The sequence below is a fragment of the Meriones unguiculatus genome, chromosome 14 (genome assembly GCF_030254825.1).
Source record: "Meriones unguiculatus strain TT.TT164.6M chromosome 14, Bangor_MerUng_6.1, whole genome shotgun sequence".
In the NCBI taxonomy this organism is placed as follows: Eukaryota; Metazoa; Chordata; class Mammalia; order Rodentia; family Muridae; genus Meriones; species Meriones unguiculatus.
The window spans coordinates 74,034,228-74,057,647 of NC_083361.1; the positions used below are offsets into that span (position 1 = coordinate 74,034,228).

The 23,420-nt window shown below is 38.3% G+C and overlaps 1 long non-coding RNA gene across 1 annotated transcript in view; it reads right to left on the reverse strand.

The window, feature by feature from the left end:
* Positions 1 to 21,026, reverse strand: part of LOC132647251 (uncharacterized) — a 57,504-nt gene extending 36,478 nt beyond the window's left edge. The window contains exon 1 of the long non-coding RNA XR_009585611.1: positions 20,958 to 21,026. This is a non-coding gene — a long non-coding RNA (uncharacterized LOC132647251). The remainder of the gene's footprint in view (positions 1 to 20,957) is intronic.
* Positions 21,027 to 23,420: the final 2,394 nt, after the last annotated feature.

Sequence of the window (23,420 nt, forward strand, 5' to 3'; positions counted from 1 at the left end):
ACATTGCAAAAAAAAAATAATAGGAAATACTTCTGTGGCTATTTTTGGATAATATAATCAGCATCAATAGTATTTCTGAACTAAATGACACAGAATTCCAAAGTTAAATGTGGCAGAAATGCCCCAATAAAGAAAGTGGAACCCATGAATTATAAAATATGAGAAGGGTTTCTTGTTTGCAATTGTTTGAGAGTTAGGAAGCCTGAGGCCAGAAGATTTGAATTCATGGTCAGATCAGATAGAGATCTCCAGGTAAGCATAGGCTTTTTTTGTAAGGGTCTAGAAAAGTGATGAAAGATAGTGTATGAGGCTGGGTGTGGCACAGTCACTGTTCCTCATCTGTTTTTTAATCCTCTGTCTGCGTTATTTTATATCTTGTATTTGTCAGTGGGATGTTTATAAGATTATCTATCTTCATGAATGTGACTTATATTAGTACATTTTTGATATTGCACACAAATGTCTTTTATGACATATTAAAATTTATTTATTCATTTTCCTGTTGAGGGACTTTTTGTTTTGGTCATTATTAAGGGTGCTGCTTTAACTGTTCATGCACATGAATTTTTGAGACACTCTCCAACAGTAAAATAAGCAAATCACAAGGCCCATAAATTTTCAGTTTATTGGATAATGTCAACACACTTTTTACTCATAATTGACTCAATTTAACATAATGCCAATGAAAGTGGGGTCTATTTTCACTTAGTCCTTATCCTTTAAAACTTAGTATTATCATGTTTTCTATTTTTTGCTAGCCACTCTGCTGTAGTGGTCAGTATAATTTTGCCCCAATTTACAAGTGGAACCGTGTATTTTTTAATGTTGACTGGTTGTGTAAATTTCCTGTTTGTACAGTTCAGTGCTCCTGCTAGATATTCTATGGTGTTTCCTGTTTTGTGCTATTCAGTTTGTCTTACCCAATCACAGGTTCTGGGTCAATGCTTTGACTTGGGATTATTTTGTTCGGCATTTACTTAAGAAAAATCTACTATATAAAATTGTCCTTTAAAGCTGGTTGTGGCAGTGTATGCCTTTCTTGCCAGCGCTGAAGAGGTGGAAATGTTGAGTTACAAGATCAGAGTTCAAGGCCAGTCTGAGCTATATAGGGAGTGTGAGTCCAGGCCAGGGCTATGTGTTCTCAAAACCAATAACACACAAAGTCATGTTTCTCAATGTGCTCTTCTGATACCCTGTTACATTGATATCTGCAGACTCTCTGAGTTTGATAGATTTGTTCCACATGTTGGTAGCTATTCAGTTTTTTTGTATCTCTCTATAAATATCAGTTGACTAGAACATCTATTGAAAATACATGTTTCCCCCATTGTCCTATATTTTAATGAGATCCATCGCACATTTGCTGTAACCTCTTCTGTGCTTGTTAATTCTTTCTTTTACTGTGAGGATATTTATTTCAGTCTGAAATCCCATTTGTTTATATGTGTTTTCAGAGTCTGTTTTCAAGTCAGATCCAAAAATATTTCAGGTCATATCAATGCCATGGAGATTTACATGTAAGAATCTTTGAGAATTTTTGCAATTACATGGCTTACACCTAAGTATCTAATATGTTTCGAGGTGACCTTTGTGGGCAGTATAAGAGTCAAATTTCATGCTTCTACATGTAACTAGTTTGCCTGGGTCATTCCCTAAGCAGGCTGTCCTTTCCTCATAGTGGCTTCATCAGAAGGAAGTTGGCAATAACCATATGAACCTTTGTGTGCGGTATTTCTGGCTTCTTCCCTTGGGAAAGACATCCATCTTCGTAGCAACAGAATGCCAACTTGACTTAAATTATTTTTTATGTAATTTGGAGTCAGATAGTGTGACACCTTCAGCTTTGTTCTTCCTGGGTTCTTTGTGCTGTTTTATGCTTCCTTGTAAACTTAAAAAATGTTCTTCTACCTCTGTGGGAAAACTATTATTAAAATTTTAATCGTTTCTATTAAATATGGAGTTCCCACTGGGTGGCATGAAATGCCCATATTTGTGTTAACAATGTATTAGAGTAATCTGGGTTTTCCAAATAGGGCTATAAAACTTTGCCCTTTTTCTCACTATTCTATACCAAGACCCCTTTCAATTTGAAGTATGTAAATGTCAGGGTATTACATCCAACCAACTATATTCATTTCCTATAACAAATTTTAAGTATAGTGACAACACAAACTTGTTTTCTTAGTAATCAGGCTGTTAGTCAAAACAGAAAAGGTGGGAAGCGCTAAGTGTTATCAAGAATGCACATCAAACAAAATATAATCTTATTTTAGTTGGTAATAACATAAATAGACTCAATCATACTACAACTTATTTTGGCATTGTCCAATAAATCTGAAAGTGCACATGATCTGTAGTTCCAGATTCCAAAAGTTTTACATGGTTTTATTTGATAAAATAGGGTGTCAGCAACTAATTCTAGAACCCCTGGAGAAAGATCTGCTTTCTTAGATTTCTAGCATCTAGAAGTGATCTACATTCTCCGTCTTGCAAGCCAATCCCCTCTCTTCCAACCACAAGGGTATTACTTTTAAATTCCACTCTGATAATGTGCTGTTGAATCTTATAGGGTGAACTGATGAGATGGTACAGTTGAGAAAAAAAAAAAATCTTGCTATACAAAATTAACAACCTAAATTTGTTTCTTGGAACCCACAGTGGAAGAAGATGAAAAAAATCATCTCTTACTTGTGTTTTGGTCTTACTCCTAAAAAAGAACTATTTTAGTCTAGGAAAAATAATTAGAAATTGAACTGAAACTATAGCAATGTGATTAAATAGAAGTAGAAGACACGTATAGTAAAATGTATTAACTGATTAAAGATGATAAATCAGATGATAAAAACAGGCCTATCAGTCATTTGAAGCATTTGACTCATGTTTGTGCTAAGAACAAAAGGTGATCATAAGGACAATTAACAATATTATTAGAAGACAATGCATGTGTCTGGCACTGTTTTGTCTGAGTGATGACTGTTGATTTGTTCTACTAAGATGTCATGGTTAATTGCTGAGAAATGATGGGAGTTTTCCATTATTAAAACATCTCATGGGGATTTCAAAGGGTCACTGATAAGAACCTTTGTGAGTGTGTGTGTGTGTGTATGTGTGTGCCTGAGTGTGTGTATTCCCAAAGCAAACAGAAGATTTGAAAATGATTCTAAGATTGGAGTGGCATGGAGACAATAAAAGATGAAATTATGGAGACCTTAGTCATTTATTATCTTCCAAGTTCAGTGTACTAATCAATACAAAATTACATCAAAATTTAAAACCTAGTAGTAATGATTCAACATTTATTGTCAGGCTGCAGAAAAAATATTTTATGCATTGAGTTTAATCTTCATTTGTAACTTGCATATTTTTACACTTTTTTATTATTATTGCTATTATTAATTATAATTTATTCACTCTGTATCCTGGCTGTAGCCCCCTCCCTCATCTCCTCCAAGTCCCACCCTCCCTTCCTCTTCCCCCTACCATGTCCCTCCTCTACTTCACTGGTGAGGAAGGATCTCCTCCCCTACTATCTGAACGTAGCTATCAGATCTCATCAGGACTGTCTGGAGAGCAGGCAACCAAGTTCACGCCAGAGATTGTCCCTGCTCCCATTACTAGGGACCTCCATGGAAACTGAGCTGCCCATAGGCTACAGCTAAGCAGGGTGTGTAGGTCCTTTCCATGCATGGTCCTTGATTAATTCATGAGTCTCTGCAGGCCCTTCTGTGCCCAGATGGTTTGGTTCTGTTGGTCTCCTGGTGAAGCTCCTGTCCCCTCCTAGTATTTCTCTCTCTCCCTTCTTCCATAAGTTCCCTGCACTCTGCCTAAAGTTTGGCTATGAGTCTCAGTATCTGCTTCAATACCCTGCTTGGTAGAGTCTTTCAGAGGTCCTTTGTGGTTGACTCCTGTCCTGTTCTCTGTTTTCTCCTACTTCTAATGTCTATCATGTTTGCCCTCCTGAATGAGGATTGAGCATCTTCCCTAGGGTCCTCCTTGTTGTTTAGGTTCTTTATGACTATAGATTTTACTATGTTTATCTTATATTATATGGCTAATATCTACTTATAAGTGAGTATATACCATCTGTGTCTTTCTGCTTCTGGGATACCTCACTCAGGATGATCTTTTTTAGTTCCATCCAAATTTCATGATCTCCTTGTTTTTAATTGTTGAGGTGCATTCTCTGGTATAAAAGTAACACAATTTCTGTATCCATTCCTCTGTTGAGAGACATCTAGGTTGTTTTTAGATTCTGACTATTATGAATAAAGCTGCTATGAACATAGTTGAGCAAATGTCCTATGTTATTCTATGGTTGAATATCTTTTGGATGTATGCCTAGGAGTGCTTTAGCTGGATCTTGAGGTAGCACTACTCCTAATTTTCTGAGAAAGCACCAGATTGATTTCCAAAATGGTTGTCCAAGTTTACATTCCTACCATCAATGAAGGGGGGTTCCCCTTTCTTCTCCAGCCTGTGTTGTCACTTGTGGTTTTGATCCTAGCCATGCTAATGGGTGTAAGGTGAAATCTCAGGGTCGTTTTGATTTGCATTTCCTGGATGACTAAGGACATTGAGCGTTTCTTTTTTTATTTTTGTGAAATGTATGCACCTTACCCTTGTTCATTCAAATACTGATTTCCCCCCCACACACACACTCTCTAGTTTCTATTTTTTTTTTTCAATGCAGTTTATTCAGGAACCTTGAACAATCATCTGACCCTGGGGAAAGCCAGCCCACTTTAAATAGCCTCTGGGTAGCCAACCTCAGCATGCCACGTGGGCAATGCAGATAGGTCCACATACATGGAAGCAAGCCAGATCCTCAGCCTTAGCCAAATGTGGAGTTGTTTGTGACAGAGAGCACTCACCATCGGGAAGGTGGAAGGCAGAAACCAGCTCCATCTTTCAGGCGCGGCATTATGCAGCTCTCTACAGTTCCCCCTTTTTGTTTTGGACACATCAGGCAAGAGTAGAGGTCTGATCTCTGATATTAGAAATAAGTTGGGACTTTGTACTGATGTTCATTTAGGTGTCATCCACCCAAAGAGCATCAGACCCGTCTGATACCTTTTTCTCAGAGGCGGGACCTGGGGCATCAACCCACATGCAATCAGACATGCTCTTCTCTGGGTCCAAAGCGGCTGACCCTGAGTGCAGTGCTTAGCCTCACATCCTGAGCGTAACATTTTGGCTTTTTGTGGTAGCCAACCATGCTTGGGGAGAATGTCCTGCTTCAATGGCTGTAAAGGCCATTGAATGGTCATGGCTGCATTATGCTGTTGTGAGACTCTAATCTTGCATATATACCACAGGCAAACCAAGGTGACCAACACCAGAAGGCCTGCTAACGCTCCCATGCCCGCCCATTCCTTCAGATGATTCATGGCTGCAGCAATCCATGATGATAATCCTGTGGCTAGTCCTGCGTCCACTCTGGTAGAATTTACCATGACAATGGCCACTCTCAGCTGCTCCATCATAGTATCGAATTCTCCAGTCCAATTACCTAAAATATAGCTAGACCAGCTGGTTACTCGCATGCCTCGCTGGGTGCCTGTGCCCGTTGATGCCCTCATGCTATGACTCTTTTCAGACAAAAAAGGGATCCTGGAATTACAGCTGCCATTGTTACTGCCTTCTCATTGGCGGCTGTTGGAGCTACCACCATGGCGTTAGCCATGAGTCATACTGGGCAGACTGCTCAGACCCTGAATAACCTTTTAGCCAATGTAGCTCGTGCCTTAGATGTACAAAAAGGAATTAATCCTCAACTAAAAGGAGGTTTGATGGTGTTCAATCAGAGGATTGACCTCGTACAGGAGCAAATTGATACCCTATGGCAAATCGCTCAACTTGGCTGTCAATGAAAGTATGCTGGACTTTGAGTCACTAGCATACAACATGAGAATTTTCACTCTCTAGTTTCAAACCAGATATTGCATTGTGATACTCATTCTAAGCAGCCTGTCTCAACTCTTGTGTAAACAGGCCAAAATAAAGCAACTAGACACAATTTTGAGCTGGAAGGAGCTAGAGGACAGGAAATGACTGGGAGGAGAAGGGCGAGAGAGAGCTAGGAGAGCAGAGCTGGAAGAAAGATCTTGGAATAACGTGGAGAAATGGACTGGACCTAAGATATCACTAAAAGCAAGTATAATGTGAGAAATCTAAATGTTAGGAAACTATGAGGCTTGGAGGTTTAGGATGGAGTAATTCATTGTGTTCTAGGTTAACTAAATAAACCCAGTCTCTGTGTTGTGATTTGGTTATACAGCTGTTTAAGATTAACAGCAAGGTTTACCAGAAGATATATCAATAGTAAAAATTAATCACTGCTTACAACATCACAGTTTATTAACTTTGTATCCCAGCTGTATCCCCCTCCCTAATTCCCTCCCAATCCCACCTTCCCTCCTCATGTCCTCCCTGCCCTTTTCCAAGTCCACTGCCCTGCCCTTTTCCAAGTCCACTGCCTTGCCCCTTTCCAAGTCCACTGATGTGGGAGGACACCTGACCCTGGTTTATCAGGTATCTTCAGGACTGGCTGCAAAGTCCTCCTCTTTCTTTCAGTGTTTCTCTGCCATTTGATATTCCTCAGTTGAAAAATCTCTTTTTAGCCTTGTACCCCATATTTTAATTGGATTACTTGGTTTGCCAGTGTTTAACTTCTTGAATTCTTTTTATATATTCTGGATATTAGCTCTCTGTCACATATAGAGTTGGTGAAAATCCTTTCCCAGCCTGTAGGCTGTCATTTTGTTCTATTGACAGTGTCCTTTGCTTTACAGAAGCTTTTCAGTTTCATGAGGTCCCATTTATTAATTGTTGATCTTAGAGCCTGTGCTGTTGGTATTCTGTTCAGGAGGTTGTCTCCTGTGTCTAGTTCAAGGCTCTTCCTCACATTTTTTTTAAACAGATTTAATCTGTCTGGTTTTATATTGAGGAGTCTGATCCAATTTAGTTTTGTGCAGGGTGATAAATATGTATATATTTGCATTTTTAACATATAGACATCCAATTAGAAAAACTTGTATGAAAAAAACCTCAAGTCTCTGAAGAAAAAAATTGAAGAAGATATCAGAATATGGAAAGATCTCCTATGCGCATGAAGTGAAAATGGCCATCCCACCAAAATCAATCTACAGATTAAATACAATTCCCATCAAAATACCAACACAATTCTTTACAGAACTTGAAAGAATGCTGGACTTTGAGTCACTAGCATACAACATGAGAATTTTTCCTGTGCTGTAAATCTGTCTAAACAATTGTCTAGCTATATTTTAGGTAATTGGACTAGAGAATTCGATACTACGATGGAGCAGCTGAGAGTGGCCATTGTCATGGTAAATTCCACCAGAGTGGACACAGGACTAGCCACAGGATTATCATCATGGATTGCTGCAGCCATGAATCATCTGTAGGAATGGGCGGGCATGGGAGCGTTAGCAGGCCTTCTGGTGTTGGTCTCCTTGGTTTGCCTGTGGTATATATGCAAGATTAGAGTCTCACAACAGCATAATGCAGCCATGACCATTCAGGCCTTTACAGCCATTGAAGCACAGTCTCCCCAAGCATGGGAGCTAAAATGTTATGCTCAGGATGCGAGGCTAAGCACTGCACTCAGGGTCAGCCGCTTTGGACCCAGAGAAGAGCATGTCTGGTTGCATGCGGGTTGATGCCCCAGATCCCGCCTCTGAGAAAAAGGTATCAGACGGGTCTGATGATCTTTGGGTGGATGACACCTAAATGAACATCAGTACAAAGTCCCAATTTATTTCTAATATCAGAGATCAGACCTCTACTCTTGCCTGATGTGTCTAAAACAAAAAGGGGGAACTGTAGAGAGCTGCATAATGCCGCGCCTGAAAGATGGAGCTGGTTTCTGCCTTCCACCTTCCCGATGGTGAGTGCTCTCTGTCACGAACAACTCCACATTTGGCTAAGGCTGAGGATCTGGCTTGCTTCCATGTATGTGGACCTATCTACATTGCCCACATGGCATGCTGGGGTTGGCTACTCAGAGGCTATTTAAGCTGTGGGCTGGCTTTCCCCAGGGTCAGATGATTGTTCAAGGTTCCTGAATAAACTGCATTGAAAAAAAAAAAGAACAATTCTCAATTTCATATGGAAGAACAAGAAATGCAGAATAGATAAAATAACCCTCTACAATAAAATACCTTCTAGAGGTATCTCCATCCCTGATCTCAAGCTGTACTATAGAGCAACAGTAATCAAAAACAGTGTGGTATTGGCATATAAACAGACTGGTGGATCAATGGAATCAAATTGAAGACCCGGAAATAAACCCACACCCCTACGGATACTTGATTTTTGACAAAGAAGCCAAAACAATACAATGGAAAAAAAAGATAGCATCTTCAACAAATGTACTCTTAATGTTACTATTTTAATGGCAAAGTTACTGGATCTTAGAATGCTAACTCACAGAGTGAAGGAAGATTTGAACCTGTAGACTCTCTGTCTTCAGGTATTCTCCTTTGAAACAGAGCCACATTCCATGGCTCTGTCCTGATAAATTGTTCAGTCAGTATAAACAATGTGACCAACATAGACCCCGTTTCAACAGAATTGTAAACAGAATATGGGCAAGACACTCCAGAGGTGATGGACTCTTGCTTGCTTTTCCTCATAGAGATAACCATACTCTCTGTGACCCATTTTTGATCTTTTTCCCATTGACGACTCACAAACCAGTACTGCCAACTGCTTGCACTTTTGTGATTCTCTTTTTATTACCCATTTCATCTGACTGTCCATCTCAAGTTCCCTTCATTCTGTATCCAGGTTCCATATTTCACAAAGTACACAGCACCTGGGGTGAAGTATAATTTGATTTTCAAATTATCAGGTGATAGAATCTCAGTTTGCCATGAGACACACTACTGGTAACAGCCAGTGTTCCATCTCTGTGGAGTCTCCTCTGTTGCACAGAAGACAAATTCTATTTACTGAAATGTTTTTAAAGAAACATTTTATTTTATACAAAGGAGACATTCCACTGAAATAAAATAAAAAGACTGAATAGAATTTCCTTTCTGTTGGTGAGATTTTTTTTAATGCTAAGGATAATACTAGAATATAGATGATGTAGAGTCATTTCAGAACTTTAGGACAGCTTCACATTCTGGAATTAGCTGCAGAGAGCAGATAAAAACCAAGAAAGGCTCCCTGGAGTGAACCTGCAGGAAATAATTTGACATTCACAAACCTCTTTAGTCCTAAATCTGACACAAAATGAATTGTTTATCTGAGTTTCAAATTTTATTTAATGATACTCCTACTGACAGGAAAGTAGCAGGCTGTCTTTTAAGGGTAAATGCTGAAGTGCAGAAAGCCGTTATATGAAAGACGCAAACTCTGTGTCCAACTGAAAAGCAATATCTTCCTCCAGTTGAATTATATTACAGGATTTAGGGATGTTAGAACAACTAAAGTCCCCTACAATTGGGAAATTGTCTCTTTCCCACAGCCCATCAGACACTCACTTGACTGTAGTTAATGGAAGATACTGATAGAATGACATGAAGGTGCCACTAGGGTGACATTCTGTTTAAAGTCACCCCAAACAGACATTGTGAGATTTCTAATGGAGGCATAACCATCAGCTGGAAGCAGGCAAGATAATAGTGCAGAACCTAACAATATGGGAGAGAATTGTACAACCTAGTGACTCTGAAATGGGCCTCGGTGGGCCACTAGCATCCTTGACACATGCAGATGCATTGGGTCCCACTCTTATCACCTCCAAAAGCCTGGCTGTTGCCTGGAAAGAGCAGAGAATGGAAATAACATACATTCCTATTTGATTAAGGTTCTGTGCAAGTGAAAAAAAGTGGAGGGGACAATAACAGTGTTCATGTCTTAGCAAGAAAGTTGTATTAAAGAGCAGAAGAGAGAGGCCTGTGACTCTACCATTCTAGAGTCTAAGGTTGTCAGTGAAAAAAACAGCATTAGGTTATGTCAAAATAGCTCTCAACGTTTATTTCTGTAAATTGATTGTGTTTTGCTTATATCAGTTGGAAGAATTAATTTTGGGGAAAAAACAGAAATATATATATATCTATATATATATTGGAAATTTATATTTTAAGATTTATTTGACTGTTGAAAATTGTGTTTCTTAAGTTCAGGAGCCCATGGAGTCCATAAGAAGGCATTGGCTGCACTGGAGCTGGGGAGACAGGTGGTGGCAAGCTGCTTGACATGGGTGCTGGGAATGAAACATGAGCATACCTTCAGCCTGACAGTTTCTTTTTAAGAAAAAAAATGGCCTAAATTGATTTTAATAAGAATGTATAGCATGTCATGCTACTTTAAAAAAACATAGTCAGTAATTTAAAGTGAAATCATTAGCCTGTATTATAATATGAGCACCACCCTTACTTGAAAAGAAAAAAGAAGAAGAAGAAATTTGGACACATAGACTGACCCACAGTATGGGTTGAGCATGCAGACAGAAGACCACATCAAGGGGGAGGGTGTATCTACAAACTGAAGTAAGTGAGGAAAATTTCATTCACAGGTTTTTGAATGCATATGGCCTTATTGACACTTTGATTTCAGATCTTTAGACTTATTAGAGAAAAGCTACTATGGTTTCTAGCCAGGTCATCAGTGGCACTTTGTTACAGCAACCATTAACACCGTACCTCTGTTTTGCCCTCAACTTTCATCTTTATTCCACTCTCTTCAGTTGTCACAAGATTATTCCAACTGTTCTCAATAGCATAACCTGCCGCATCAAAAAGATAAGAAGAAGGCTACATTGTCTAGTGTTCTTCCTTTTTAGGAAGGAGCAAATCCAGGTAGAAACATTCAGGTTATATTTCAAGGAACTTTATCTTCACATCCCATCTGCTGGGATAGGTCATGTGTCCATTCCTTAGCTGCAAAGGAGACCAAAAATTGAGTGGCTGCCATGTTGAACTTCCACCACAGAATGCAGGCATAGCCTTCAAAGTGACTGTAAGACAGGAAAGCAATACCATCTGTCATGACACATAAAGGCTTTAGACTGGTGATGACAGCTTAAAGTCTCAGTCACACTCAAAGGCACCATGTAGAATAAAATTTTGTTTTACATTAACATCCAGATAACATCTATTTGACCATTGACTGTATTCCAGTAACTACAATAGCACTAGATATGAACTCCCTGACTTACTTCAATGTTTTTATTATTTTGTGTGTCCTGAAACTTGTCCTCTGGTCCCCACGTGTGACGCACACCCCACCACTCTTACATACACATTCTAATTTTATTTTAATAAGCATCATACAGGGTCAATACTGCTAAAATTAAGGTGATATGGCAGAGAAGCCTGAAACAGAACACATTAGAATATCATCTAATGTCATACAACCGGTAACTGATGGAACTAAGAACTGATTTTGAAGAGTTTAAGAGAAAAACAATCCACAAAAATAACTTCTAAAATATGAAATGAGAAATTTGTAATAACCGTATTTCTGTTTATAAGCACTGCAACAAAGTTCAGATTTTCATAAAATAAACAAATATTTTCATTTTTCAAACTGCTTTTAACTGGATGTTATGAAAATGCCTAAGCAATACAAAAGTGGTTCATATTCCTCAGGGAAAAACATTTCAAATAGATTCAAGCAAAAATAACTCCAAAGAAAATGTAAATTGTTTTCTATCAAGAAAGTATTATGCCTGGATAGTAGAAAACCTGTGGATTTTTAAACTGAATCAATGATTTTAATTCCAACTAAACCACATGGAATCACACTGAATGAGAATAGCCCCCCCCCAGTTGTTAAACTCTTTAAAAAGGATTAGAAGGACTAGAGGGTGTGGCCTTGTTGAAGTAGGTGTAAACTTGTTGGAGAAAATATGTCATTGGAGGTGAGGGTGAGGTTTCAAACGTCCATACCAGGCTCATTCTCTGTCTACTAGGTAATGTATTGTGGAGTAGCCGTGAAATCATGAATAACCTTTATTCTTATTGCACATGGAATTTATTGCCTCAGTTCTCATGCCTGAGCACTGCCACCAAAACTAGCATTGTCTTACGACTATTTTTAAAGAGATCTACACAGATTAATTTTATGCCTATCATGAATAAAGCTCAAATTCAAACTGGAAAAAATAATCCCAGCACAGACTTTGCATATACACTGGCACAGTTTCAACAAAATGTCATCTTTGCTAAATCACCATACTTTTAGAGTAACCAAAGTTACTGCTTTTATAATTTAGCTGACACTAATTATCATAGTCATGGGGCTTTAGCCTGTGGAAGGGTAGTAAGAAGTGATTGATTTAGTTTTTATTTGACAGCATTGAGACACTGGATATATCCTCAGTATTATGACTGTTCATGTCAAAACTCCAGCTATAGATTGTGTTATTCAGTCATTTAAATTTTTGAATGTTCCTTTTCGTTTCCAGTTGATTCTTTCCAAATGCTTCTGAATTTATATCTGTATAAGATTGATATTGGTTTTGTTATAATGATTTCCCACTTGAGGATTTGGTAGTATTAAACTCAGATTATTTTTTTTATAAAAATAAACTTTATACAACTGCATTTATTTGCATGCAAGATGCTTAAAAAGGTGCCTGGAATATAGTAGACATTTCATAAGAATTAGTCATTACCATGATATTGAAATTGTGCTTTTGTCTTTTTTTTTTTTTTTTTTTTTTTTTTAGTGACAAGAAATAGGAATCACAGAGTTCTACAAAATCTCCTTACTCAAAGACTGTTGATGTGTTACTCCATTTTTCACACATGCATGACAAAATACCTAATAACAACTTCCAAGAGAAAAGATTCATTGTGACTCGTGCTTTCAAGGCAGAAATAGCATCACGGAAGAAAGCCGTTCACCTATGGCAACCAAAAAAACAAGTAAAAGCAAGAAGGGCTCAGCAACAAGAGAAATCTTCCATGGGTTGGATTAGTTGACTCTGTTGGTCTTCTTGCAGCATTCTTGTCCCCTTCGAATCCTTCTATCCTTCCCTCCCAGTCTTCCACAGGACTCCTGAGCTCTGCCTGAGTCCTGATGGACTCGGTTGTATGCTTTCCATCACTTTGCCCTAGCCGGGATGCATTGCCTGGCCCTAGTGGATGAGGAGGAGTTTAGGGTGGGGACCCTCCCCTTTTCTAAAGACAAGTGAAGGAGAAATAGGTTGAAGAGGGTGGGAGGGAGGGGACTACGATCAGGAGGTAAAGTAAATATATAAATTAAAAATAAATGTTTAAAAAAAGTAAGAGGAGCCTGCCGTGCTAAACAAGACAAATCTGATCACTCTAGCAAGCTCTCTGCACAACACTGTAATTTTTAAAACTATGTCCTTGTCTGTTGTGGAGGCCCCGTGCTGCTTTGGCATGCAAACCACTTCGTTCTCTACGGGCTTTGCGGTTTTTCCAGTAGACTTCCCTTGCAGATGTCCCATGATGCTGTGTCATGACTATTTTCTCACTAAAACTCTTAAAATCTGCTTCCTAAAGCAAACTTCAGATACTTCGCTGGGTCTTTCCTTCCGAAATCCTAACGAACGCACAAACAGGGAAGCTTTCTACCCAGTTACGAAGGTCTTCTCTTTCACTACATTCAGACCTCAAGTCTCAGTTCCCCTCGACAATCTCTTCAAAAGCAAACTCGGCTGAGAGCATGGGGAAGTTATAAGATGCTTTTCCTTCAGCTGAAGGAGTGTTTTTGCAGGCGTTGTGCAGTCAGCTTGTCCTTTCCTAGTTGGGACCCATTGCTCATTTCTGTAATAACTTATTTCTTCTCTCAGGGCACACTGACTTGCCTAGTAGAATCTCTCTTCCCTTTAAGCTTTGTTTATGAAAATAAACTTCAAACTTTAATTTGTGCATTTTTGTTATGTAAACTCTTGACAAGATTATAGAATTTCAACTCCCAGATACAAATATGCATTTATTTTTAATAAAAGTCACACTTTAAAAATGTTTTGAGGTTATAATTACATCATTTCTCACTTCCCTTTCCTTCCTCCAAAGCCTTTCATATACCATTTTTGCTATCTTTCAAGTACCTGGACTCTTTTTCATTAACTGTTGTTACACACACACACACACACACACACTCTCTCTCTCTCTCTCACTCTTTCTAGAGAGAGTGCATAGAGAGTATATAGTTATATGTATCTATCTATCTATGTATTACAAATCTGCGTTAGGATTACATGTATACATGTATTTGCATGTGTGTGTTTATGTGCATTCCTAAATATAGTCTTCACACTCTGTATAATATTACTTGTATGTATGTTTAAGGGTGATCCATGTTGTATTGGATACCCAATTGGTTCATTCTTTCCTAGGGAAGGCTATTTCTTCCACCCTCATCATTCTTTAGTTGTCTGTAGTTCTTTTTGTAGCATAAAGCCTCATTGTCTTTTTCCCATCTACTTTGGCATAGTCCCAAACTACCCCAAATATTTTTTTTCTTATATCCACAGATAAATGCAGTCCTTACCCTTATTAAGGAAACTTCACTTTGCAACAGATGGAGACCATTACAAAAACTACAACCAATCAAAATGCAGTTATGGAGCCCTGTTCCAATTGATACATGTACAAAACAACTCCCCACTTAAGGCTCAGGGAACATTGCAGACAAGGGGGCAAAAAGAATCTAAGAGTCCAGAGATCAAGGAGTTTGTTGTGAGATTATGTAGGAATGTCAGAAATTAAGCCTATAAAGTCTCACACTATCTAAACATGAACTGAATAAGGAAAACAAGTTTCACTTTTAAACCACTTCTTTGAATCTTAGATATCAACACAGAAAAGTTAATAATTTTTGTAATATTATTTTATTATAAGATAACTTAAATGTCATGCTAATAGATAAGTGTATATTTTCCAATCCATTTTGTTATTATTTCAGTTTTTAGAATTGCCAAGTACTTGATACACGTATTTTGTTTCCACCTTACAGCTTTGTCCTTTAGTGGGTTTCTCTCACAGCCTTGATTGTGAGCTAGGTAATAATCCGAGAAAGCAGCTGGAGTAGAATCTCACCACACATGAGAAGGACCTCCACAACTTACATAAAGGTGTCCTTCTTTTCTCCTACTGATGGACACTGGTGTTAGGGCCCAAGAACTAGAGCGTTGGGCAGTACTTGACCCTTTGGGAATTCCAGAAGCAAATGTTCCTCCTTTACTAAGATAGGCTATACCATCTAAGATATAGTGTTTCCATATCTTCAACAGTTTTCTAGAAGCCAGTTTCCTCTGTGAAGCCACATATTTGTATGTGAAGTCTTTGTCTCAAGACTTCTTGGTTGGAATGTTGAAAACACCACATGATCCTTGCATCGGTTTTATTCCTTTAACATATCCCCCTAGCTCTCAGAAAGAATTTGCAATTCCAAGTGTAATTAATCATGTGATAGAAACAAGAATGAGAAGTGGTTAGCTATCTTGCATAAACTTCTAATTCTTCTTTAGAAAAACAGAACATCTCCCAAAAAACAGAAGTATCCCTCTGTTTCTGCATCAATGAATAGTTAGGAACTATGACAAGTCTTACCCCACTGTTGGGACATTTCTGTTACTCCAAAGTATAAAAAGTCATTCTTATGAGATTGTTTTCTTATCTACACTATCTGAACTCTATAAACAAATGGTTCTAAGCCAGGTACCATTTAATTCCTTAGGCAATTCTGGAGACTGTCCTAAGTGGATGTCGGTGGGGGCCTTGGATTTCATTGGGGACTTGGAACTTGGTAACAGATGGTGACTGGGGTTTCTGTTTGTTTCAGGAGATGCTAGAGTGCTTTAGGTTGAGTCTTAAGTGTCATAGGCCAGAGTAGAAGGGTTTTTCATGGAGTGTTACAGTTTAGAATGAGATTGCTGGTGGCAGTGGAAACTCGGGCGTTCCAAAGCCTATGGCAATACCAAAGTGTTTCAGCTCTTAGTTAAGTTGCTGTGCTGAGCAAGGCAGAGGTACAGGCAAAAGCCCATGCCTGGTGGGCTTTCAGCCGAGTCATAGGCCTGTTAAGGCCCAGGCCCAGTGGTCCAGTAGAGGATAAATGATGAATGTCATGTGGCCATGGTAGAAGCCTGATGGTATCATGGAGCATGCTACCAGCCAGCAGCACCTTTATTTAAAATCAGGGATATATAAACCTTGGGCCATGGGAGGGATTTCGAGGGTTAATTTGTTTGATTTGATGGGTTCAGGGGGTCAGGGATACTTAATTTGCAATTAGTGGTACAGTGCCTCATTTTCTAGGCAGTAGAAAGGTCCTATTATTAGAAGGAGAACCCAGTACATAATTATCCTGAGTGAGAGAATCTCCAAGCAAAATTGAAGGTCACTACAAAAGACTAAGATCCTTATCAGGGTGAGGTAGTTCTAGGAATAGATAGCTAGCTGAACTGGTTTCCTTATCAGTCAAAGTCTGGCCTGTAATCTTCTCCTTACAAGATCTGGAATCACCCAGATCAGGGGGTGCTTTTAGAACCTTGCTGAGAAAACAGTCCATCATCATAAACCAAGCACAAGCAAATGTCTATCTTGAGAAGTCAGAGTTCAACTTAATCCACCAAAGCCCCACAAGTGGAGAGTAAGAGGGTTACTTACAGATCTTGGTAAGTGATCAAGGATAATGATAAACATCTCTCAACACATAGTACAATCTCTTGTTCAGGAAAAAAATATAGAAATGTAAAGAATGCCAACATTCGGAAACCCAGCTATTTGTTAAACTATGAATATCTACCACTAATGCATAACTACCACAGGTTGTCTTCATTTTCATTGCTTATTGAGACTATGAATCACTCTAGATTACTGCTATAACTGCTCAAACATCATTTTCATGACATCCATAAAGACATAAAGGCTTTAATCAGCCTTTTATTCTATGTGACCCTTTTCTCCCTTCCTTTTATATATTAGATTCTGGGTATCCAAGCACTTATATGCCCAGTAATACTTCCTTGCAGGAAACAGTGTCTCACCTGCTCCATGTTTTTCTTGTGAACTTCTGAATACTGAACACATACATGGACGGTCTTGGGATCCAGTGCTAGAACCATCTGTTTCTATCCCTTGAACAAAACTTAAGTGAAGCATAAGAAGAGGATAATCTGGCTGTAACTACTTCCTCTGGTATTAGTGCTCTAAAGAGAAGGGTCACTTTTAACCTTTATTTTATCTGACAAGCTCACTATTTTAATTTCAAATAATGTGAAATTACATTGAACTGGCTTAAAATAAAAGAAAAAGTTTATTTTCTCATGGCAACTTTAACTTAAAAGTCCTCAACTGTAGCTTAATTATATGGCCAAATGCATGGTTCTTTCCAAGGAAAGAATTCTTTTCCATGCTGAGCCTCAAAGCCTGGGTTTGAGGGAGTTTGAGGTATATTAGACAAAAATATATCCCTGGCCACAAATTACCCTTTTGTTGACAATAATAATAATAATAATAATAATAATAATCTGACAAGTCTGGTTATAAATATATTTACTGATCCCCACTTCTCAGATTTACCTTTAATTGTAATATTAGAATATGTTTAGCGCTTCAGTTATGATAAATATTAATCACTATACTTTCTCCTTCTTCAAAGGTGACTGTTCCCCCGTGCTAGTAACGCCTATATCCTGAGTAGAAAATGGAAATAAAGATGGTCTCTGCCTTAAAAAACTTCAAAGTACAACTTGATTACTTTCTAAGCTTCCATAGTATCCTATCTGCACTCATTTCTCAGACCAACTTAGAAAACTTTGCCATTTCCTTCATCAAACCATGTTATACTATGCATATGTATATATAAATAGAAAAATGTAACAAATATAAAGTAGCATTGCTCAAACAAGGTGAGTGGGAAATAGGGCAGTGTAATTAGGATCAGAAGTCAGTTACATGGTCATATGATATTCTCCATCTTAAATGTGAAACACATGGGCTAAAAAAGATTGCACAAAATTAAAAGCTCATAAAAGAAATTGCATTGTATTTTATTAAATTCAAGTCTGAACTCAGTGGCTAGCTCTTTGACCAGCTGCTCCCCCCCGCCCCTGCCAGGCCACAGAGGAGAACAATGCAGCCAGTCCTGATGAGACCTGATAGACTAGGGTCAGATGGAAGGGGAGGAGGACCTTCCCTATCAGTGTACTTTGAGAGGGGCATGGGAGGAGATAAGAGAGGGAGGGTGGGATTGGGAGGGAATGACGGAGGGAGCTACAGTTGGGATACAAAGTGAATAAACTGTAAATAATATTAAAAAATAAAAATTTAATTAAAAATAAAATAAATTCAAGTCTGAAAAATATTTGATGTTGCCTTGAAAAAAAAATCAATGACTGTGTAAAGCATTGCTTTTGAAAAATATGTTCTTCTTACTTGGGTTAGCTGTTATTTTTCACTATATATACATATATATGTATGTATATTTCTCTCTCTATGTATATATACACAGAGACACACACAGGGAAAGAGAGAGAACTACAAAAACCTAAATCGGATATGCCATGCTTTGAGTAAATGTTATGATGGATGTGGAGTTGAGTTATAGCTCCATTTGAGCTATTTGCTTTACTGATGGTCTTTTCTCTTTCAATCCTGCATGGTAAAGCACTGTCAAAGAAAACAAATGACTTAAGCTCTGTGTGTTGTGTCAGTGTGTAGCTTATCTGGAATCCTTCATGTTCGTCCCTTGTGCACATCTAGCAATGTCTTTGCAAGGTCAAAGAAAGGATGAGCAGACACTCCTGAAAAAATTAGAAACAATCCAGATAAGAATTTTATTATTGTTGTTGTTTCCTCTTGAGGTGCTGGTATAAAATCCAAATTCTCCCTTCTCTTCCCTGCCTTCTTATTACAAAGACTGTGAGAACTCAGCAGTCTGATTTGAAGAGGGCCATATTGAGTCTGACTAAGCTTGGATGTTAGACTTCCAGAGCTGTAGCAGATAAATTTCCATTTTTAAGCCATCTATTTTGTTTTAGGGCAACAACCTAAGCTTTAACAGTTCATATTACCAATACACCACTGAATCTAAATTTTGTTCTTAGAGGATAATTTTTTTAAGAACCAGTACCAGGCCAAGTGAGTGAAACTGAATAACATGGACCTGGCTCCTTACAGTCTATGACTTAAAAAAAAAAAAAAAGAGGATCTGAAAGTCATACCAACACTCCTGCTGGTTTTCTAACAACTTCAGAATATTATGTGATAAACGTGCTTCTCTTAAGATAGCTCATAGGTGAAGCCCAGACTGTAAGGTCCATGTTCTTATATGCTTATCTTGGGTATCTGAGTGGCTGACTTGAATGGGAAAGCTCAAATAGCTGTGGTGAAGAGGAAGTTCTGCCACACTAAAGCACTGAGAACTACTTCTTATGACCCCAAGTAAGGCTAAGCTAGGGAGCTCAACAGCATGGGAAAATAAAGTCTACAGTCAGATTGCCTGCTCTAATTTTGGCTCCTTCCGATAATATTCACTGATTGCCATGATCTAAATGATTGTGCCCTTTCAAAATTCATATGTTGAAACTCAATCACAGATGTGATGGTATTGGGGAAAAAAGGGTTTGGGGGGAGCTCATCTGGTCATAAAAGTACAACATTGTGAGGAAACCAATATGACCTAATTTGCCTCTTCAGCTTCTGCAGCTAGAAGGGCCATCTACAAACCAGAAACTGAGCCCTCAACAGATGCCCACCCCCTGGAAGTAGACATCCCAGTTTCTAAAATTATGAGAATAAATTTGAAAACAATTCATTTATGTTATTTTGTTATAGAAGCCAAGAAAACTAAAGTATTGAAGAAAAGAGAAACATGAATGACCACAAGCAATGAGTAGGAAAATAAAAAGATACATAAATGTTGATTATTGGTAATAAAAAAAACATTTGTAACTCTACTTCCAGTGGATTTCTCAGTGTCATCTCCTCCCTGACCTTATTGAGCATCAGGCATGCACATAATATACACATATCCATGTAGGCAAAACACTGATACAGTATAGGAAATAGGCGGCCCAACCATTTATGTTCAAATGGTCTTTGGTAAGTAATGTCATAATCCTTGCATCTGGTTGCTTATAAATAAAAGAGAAATAAAGTTGCACTTACATACAGTAAAAATGTAAAGTAACCAAGAACCCAGCAAACATTGAATTCTCATCAAGAAATAATAGAACTTTCCACTTTGGTTGTTTAGGAAAAGACAACTTGTTTGCCTATAATACTTAGCGATGCTTTACAAGAAGGTCTGTTTTCTAAACACAGTCACATTTTTAATGGAAGGTAGCACCTGAGCACAGAAGGACAAAAGAACAGATGTAAAATTTATTGCCTACCCAAGTCAAAAGATCTATTTTGCCAGCCAGCACCACAGCCTATAGCAGGCTGTAGGCAGTGGACCAAGGAAAAATCTGAAATTCTACTCCAGTTGCAGTCCAGAATTTCTGACTGTAGCTGGACTAGAATCCTTTACTCAAAGGACATTTCAAATGAGAATCAAATTTAGTTTTTAAATAATTCATGAAATTACCTGCTATGTTTTAACAATTGGAAAGATGATAATTACCTTCCCCAAATCATAGTAATATAAATATTCACCTGCATACAAAAGTGCTAATATATACATATTTTAGCTGGGAGAGACCACAGAAACCTGACTTTTTCTCTTGGACTTTCTCACTCTCACAAAGCCCCTCCCCAGGGAAATTTCAGTCACTCCCAAAAAAGGAAAATAATCAGCAAGGAGTACAAACCAAATAAATTTTCAACAAAACAAAACAAGAGAAATATTATTACCTTATTGCATATAAATGGGCCTGTCCAAGTTTTATTTCATTGACAACAGTTCTAATTTTCTAGTGTATTAAGGGCAAACAAGTAGAAAATGACAATAGACAGATGTTTTAAGGAGAGAAAGTCCCCTGGAGAGTATTGGAGTTTTACCATATGTGACGAGCTTCCCTCTGCAGAGTAGAGGCAGCTGAGTGACTCCTTGCTCCTTGCTGCAGGGTGTGACTGAGGCATAAAGATCAGCTGCCAAGAGGAAGCTGTGGGTGGTGTTTTTGCTGGGTAGTTCTTTTTGGGAAAGTAATTCTTCAAGTCTTCAGGTTACTGAATGTCACATGATAGGTGATTTTCCAGGGCCCACTCTAAGGACTTTGAAGCCAAGAGTATCTCTCTGTCTTTTACCTACTGATCCCCCACGATATTCCCTATGCTTTGGGCCCTAAAACCTTCCCCTTGAGGTAAAATACCACAAGCAAACCACCAGGTCACAGATCAAGTATATATTTTTTTTCATATAGACTTTATTTATTTATAATATACTGCATACAGTAAGAACAATTATGAAACAATCAGGAAAGTCTTATGTAAAAGTTACCTTCGAAATGTTTAGCCCATTTGTATTTGGCAATCTTGAAGAAAATACTATCTATCCTACCTAGGTGAGTCCACAGTTTTGTACCTAACTCATTCTCTGCCACATCTTGTCTTTATCAACTTGAAAAACAACTTTCTAGACCTTAAGACATTTTCTTAACTCAGAACAAGTGCCAGGAGCAACCTCTTGAAGGTTAAAAGACCTCCAGGACAAGTCGTGCATTCCTGTGGTTTTTAGCCCAGCCTTTTTTTGCTGGTTCAGTTAAAGTCCATTATCTCACTTCAGAAAGCTCGCTTTCACAGACAACACTGACAGTCTCCAAAGGCTGAAAATAACGATAGAGTCTTCTGGCCCATGAAATCTAAATGTGAACGTGAATGGGTCTCCAGGAAAATCTAAGACATTTAACCACCTGAGGTAGGAACAGAGATCTGAAGTCTGAAAGCAGCAGACCTCCGAGGTGTCTTAGAACTCGTGCTCTTGTGGTGGACTCCTGGAGTGCCACACCTGCCACACTGGATCCAGGCTCTCCACTCTACTGTGCGTCTTAATTGACTCCCAACTCCTTTCCGCATGCCCTCGCCTCCCTCCCAATAATCCCCGATATTAGGATTTCTCTTGCGCTTAGCTTCATCACAGCTTACCTTCCTCATATCCACCAAGGCCTTCAACTAGGAAATCTGTGGTCACTCATTGTTTGGATTTGCAGCCCTGTATGCTATGGGGAGGAAAGTAAAAATCTGCCCCTTTATTGGAAAACAAAACAAAACAAAACAAAACAAAACAAAACAAAACAAAAACACTTAGTATTTCTATGCACAGGAAGAGAAGTTTAAGATGTAAAATCAAATCATGAAAGCATTTGCTCATTTGAACTAACCATAAAAAAGTAGAACTTGAATAAAGTGGAACAACTGGCCAAAAAGAGCCTGAGAATTTATTCCTCCCTATTCCTTATGCCTCTCCTAAGCACGCACAGAAAAGCAGCCAAGTAGTTTTAAATTGCCAGCAAGCCTGTGTTGACATCGTGCTCTTTTGACTTTCTCAGGCTCTTTGCTTTCTGTCTTAATTCCTGATTTCCTTTTATGCCTTAAGAATTTCTGCAGCCACAAAGACTAAAACTGACTAAAAGTCACAAGTTCAAAACATGCAAACAAGACCAAAAAACAGAAGCCTGCCTTTCTTTCTCTTTTCCCAGATGATGACTCTCCTCAGCCTTGTGTATGACTGCATACATGACTCAGTGTTTGCTCATCTACTCTTCTCTGTTGTTGAAACCTGTGGGGTCTTCCTCTGAACTCTTTCTCAACACTGGTTTTTCCAACAAGCCTACATCTTGCCTCTGGGCCAGGGGCAGTAATTTCTAATCTGAAAATTATCATCTCAGCACTTGCAGCTGTTAGAACTAAGCCTAGCAGTGAAACCTTCTGACTTAACAGATCTTGATTTTTCCATTCCCTTCTAGGCTCCTCCAGTTGGTAGATCATGTAGGCACCATTATGTAGGCGCTTAAGTAATCACTCACATATGAATTTTTCTGCTACTTTGTTTATTTTGTTCTATTTTTCACTGACATATAAATGTGCACATTTTGAATCATGTGATATTTTGGTATATACATAAATCATGTGATGATCAAATCTGTACAATTAATGTATTTATCACTTTAAACTTTTTTTTTCTCAATTGTGTCCATTGGGTCTTTCTCCTGGATTGGCATTCTCTAAACTCTCTTGAAAAACTTTCCTTTATTCTTGAAGGCTAAGAATAGAGATTCAACTCAAACACTATTGAATTCTGAAAAGTATTTTTGTGCACACCTAGAGCTTCCAGCATGCAACAACTTCATGTTACTTATCACTTTGTAGTTTATTGAAACCCATTAGATTATTCTATTGACAAACAATTATTTGTTGTAAATATTTTTTTCTTGGTAATTAAAAATTAATGTGAGCATGGTTATTTCTTCTTAAGGTTCAAATTGTAAGTCCTTGATGGACATAAAAATGTTCATGCACACACAC